This window comes from Lygodium microphyllum, chromosome 18 (assembly GCF_053477565.2).
Source record: "Lygodium microphyllum isolate KBCC chromosome 18, Lygodium_microphyllum_v1.1.10, whole genome shotgun sequence".
Classification (NCBI taxonomy): Eukaryota; Viridiplantae; Streptophyta; class Polypodiopsida; order Schizaeales; family Lygodiaceae; genus Lygodium; species Lygodium microphyllum.
The window spans coordinates 57,884,419-57,888,552 of record NC_141152.1 but is presented as its reverse complement, the minus strand read 5'-3'; positions in this window follow the sequence as shown (position 1 = coordinate 57,888,552).

Sequence of the window (4,134 nt, the reverse complement as noted above, 5' to 3'; positions counted from 1 at the left end):
TCATGGTAATAACCGTGGCCATGACTCGCGGAAGGGTCAATCTAAATCTCGTGGCAAGTCGCGTAGTAAGTCGCGTGGGCGCAATGCAAATGTCACTTGTCATCATTGTGGGAAAAAGGGCCATATTAGACCACAGTGTCATGAGTTGCGCAATGAGAAGCGCAAGGATAAGGGGAAAGATAAAGTGCAGGAGAAGTCCTCTGATCGCAGCATAGTACCTACGAAGTCCAGCGTCAAGATTGAGGAAATTAATGTCACGCAGACTGAGGAGTCCGATGGTGGTGATGAGTTTATACTTGCAGCTAGTTCTTCTGATGCTTCACACTTGACTGAGACATCTAGTATGTATGCACAGTGCTGGTTATTGGATTCAGGTGCGTCCTTCCATGTGACGCCTTACCGTGAGTGGTTTTACTCTTACCGTACTGTATCTGGATCAATCAGACTTGGAGATGACAGGTCTCTTGATATTGTGGGCTGTGGAGATATTCAGTTGCAGTTTTTCACTGGCAGTTCCTTTTTGCTCAGGGATGTACGTCATGTACCTGCGCTTACGCGCAGTCTTATGTCTACAGGACAGTTGGATGATGCAGGCTTTCATATCTATTTTGGGGATTCTGCCTGGAAAATTACCAAAGGCAGACTTGTGCTTGCTAGAGGCGCCAAGGCTTGCAGCCTCTATCCTCTTGTTGTATCTAGGTCTTCTGTAGACCATGTTTTGGCAGTGGGTTCTATCCCACATGTATCACTTTGGTATGCTCGTTTAGGGCACATGTCTTTGAAGGGAATGAAAATGTTATCTGGTTTGCAGTATCTTCCGCCTTTGGATTATGCATGTTTTGACTCGTATGATCATTGTCTTTATGGTAACAGAATAGGTCTACGCATAAAAAATCGAGTAGGCCACGCATGAGTGAGCCCTTGGCATTGGTGCATTCCGATGTTTGTGGGCCTATGCCTTGCATGTCTATGGGTGGCGCGAAGTACTTTGTTACCTTCATTGATGATTTTTCTAGGAAAGTGTGGGCTTATCCCATAAAGCAAAAGTCCGATGTCTTGGCAGTCTTTCAGCGTTGGCTTGCTCTTGTTGAGAACCAGACTAGGTATAGGCTGAAATGCCTTAGGATAGATAATGGGGGAAAATATATCTCGCATGCTTTTGAGCAGTTTTGTGATGACAGGGGTATTAAGCGTCAGTTGACCGCCCCTTACACCCCACCCTAGAATGGTTTGGCTGAGCGCATGAACAGGACTATTCAGGAGCGTGTGTGCTCTATGCTTAGCCATGCAGGCCTACCCTAGAGTTTTTGGGCTGAGGCAGTTAGTACGGCAGTGCATGTCATAAACCGATCGCCTTCCAATGGATTGGATTTCCAGGTTGCAGAGGAAGTTTGGGCTGGTAAGCCACCCTCTTATGCGCATCTCTGTGTCTTTGGATGTGAGGCATTCTGCCATGTGCCCAAGGACAAGAGGAGTAAATTGGATCCAAAGAGCATTAAATGCATATTCATTGGCTATGGTGAGTCAGGAGAGATGGGCTATCGCCTATGGGATCCGCAGGCGCGGAAAATAGTACGCAGCCATGATGTCGTCTTCCATGAAGACAAGATGCACAGGCAGCCTGAGAAGGTGGTTGAGATCCGCAGAGTGATCTTTCAGGAGGAGCCTAGAGCTCCAACACAGCCAGTAGTACAGCCTGTAGCAGTTCCTCCACAGGGCCAGGGTGTTGGACAGGCAGTTAGACAGGTAGCAGAGCCTGCAGTGAGACGGTCTGCTAAAGACAGACATCCACCTGACAGATTTCAGCCCTCTATGCATTATGTTTTGGTTACAGATGCAGGAGAGCCTTTCACTTACGATGAGGCTATGCGCAGGGGTGACAGTCACTCCTGGGAGAGGGCTATGCAGTCTGAGATAGACTCCCTGCATAAAAATGAGACTTGGGATCTGGTTGCCTTGCCTAAGGGCAAGAAGGCTTTGCCATGCAAGTGGGTGTACAAGCTCAAAAGTACCCCTGGACACCCCAAGCCGGCATACAAGGCTAGATTGGTAGCAAAGGGTTTTAAGCAGGAACATGGTGTGGACTTTGATGAGGTCTTCTCTCCTATGGTTAAGATGACCACCCTGCGCTTAGTCTTGGCTTTGGTTGCACAACTTGACTTAGATCTATATCAGATGGATGTCAAGACGGCTTTTCTACATGGGGACTTGCATGATGAGATCTATATGGATCAGCCTAAGGGCTTTGCAGAACTTGGCAGGGAGCACCTAGTGTGCAAGTTGAAGAAGAGCTTGTATGGCTTGAAGCAGGCACCTAGGGAATGGTATCATAAGTTTGATGCCTTTATGCAGTCACAGGGCTACAGCAGGAGTGCTATGGATCCGCATTTTTACACGAAGAAAGCCCGTGATGGCAGTTTGCTTATCTTGGTACTCTATGTTGATGATATGCTGATAGCAGGGAAAGCTCATGATGAGCTAGATGCTCTTAAATCTCAGCTGAAGAAGAGCTTTGAGATGAAGGATTTGGGACAGGCCTCACATATACTTGGGATGTGCATTAAGCGCGATAGGCATCAGGGGCTTTTGTATCTCTCACAGCGGGAGTACATTCATAAAGTCCTTGAGCGCTTCCGCATGCAGGACGTAAAGCCTATTGGTTGTCCATTACCTTCTTATGTGAAGGTATCACAGGCCGATTATCCGCAGACAGATGAGCAGAGGGCCGAGATGGCCAAGATCCCTTATGCTTCAGCCGTGGGCAGTTTGATGTATGCCATGATAGCCACTCGTCCAGATATTGCGCATGCAGTTGTTGTGGCACGCTATATGGCTACACCTGGCAGCAGACATTGGGATGCCGTGAAGGGTATCATGAGGTACTTGAAGGGCACAGCAGATATGTGTATTTGCTATGGTAGCCAGGATACAGGGGTCGTGGGGTACACTGACTCCGATTATGCAGGACATGCAGATAGTAGGAAGTCCACTTCTGGCTATGTATTCACCTATGCTCGAGGGGCTGTCTCTTGGATGTCCAGGGTTCAGAAGTGTATGGCTTTGTCTACCACTGAGGCTGAGTATGTTGCAGCCACTGAGGCTTGCAAGGAGGCCATATGGTTTGGCTGTCTAGTTGCTGACCTTGGGATTGATACTACACCTACACTGCATTCGGATTCTATGAGTGCCATTCAGTTGGCTAAGAATCCGGTCTTCCATGCGAAGACGAAACACATTGAGGTGAGGTATCACTTCATACGTGGTGTCGTGGAGGACAGGTCTGTTGACCTTGTCAAGATCTCCACTCACGAGAATCCTGCAGATCTGCTCACGAAGAGCCTCACTACTGAGGGCTTTGCCTTCCTCAGGTGGTTGATGGGCATTGTATGAGATGTCGCCTTTCCTCATCCCTTGTACCTATGTACATTTGTACTGTCTTTTCTTTTTCTTTTCTCTCTCACTAGGGCAGATTCGCCTTTAAGTGGGAGGTTGTTGGGGGTAAAGGCACCTCCGCCGTGCCGCGCCGTGTATTACTACACTGACAGTACCCGCCACTGCACACTGCAGGTGGCGGGCGCCCGTCACGTCACTTTATTCTTTATTCTTTTAGTGAGAGTTTGAATAAAGGAAGGCCCGATCACACATTGTGACCGTTGGAGTTCCCATTTCTTGTCTCTCTCTTTCTTGCTCTTGCTCTCCCGCCATAGCTCGCATGCAAGCTTCAATCCTTCTCACCTTTCAGGTCCAGCAGCACAGAGAGAAGCCTCTAACAATGAGCGAGATCTTCGATGGCTATGAGAGGCAGTACTGCTAGCTCTCCAGTAATCTTTCGAGAAAGTGTGCCTCCTTGGCGCCTTTTATCGGAGAATAAAAGAAACAAAAACGTACAGAGTTGAATGCAAGATTGGAGGAAGCAGAATCTCTGATTAACAGGATGGACTTGGAAGCCAGAAGTCTGAGCCAAACCAAAAGTCTACCCTTTTTGCGAAGCTCAGAGAGTACAAGTCAGACTTAAACAATGTGAAAAAAAGAAGTGAAGAAATCAATATCCACAAATAACTACTCTGCTTCACGAGACGAATTGTTGGAGGCAGGACTTGCTGACACCGCCACAGCTTCCTTGGACCAGCGACA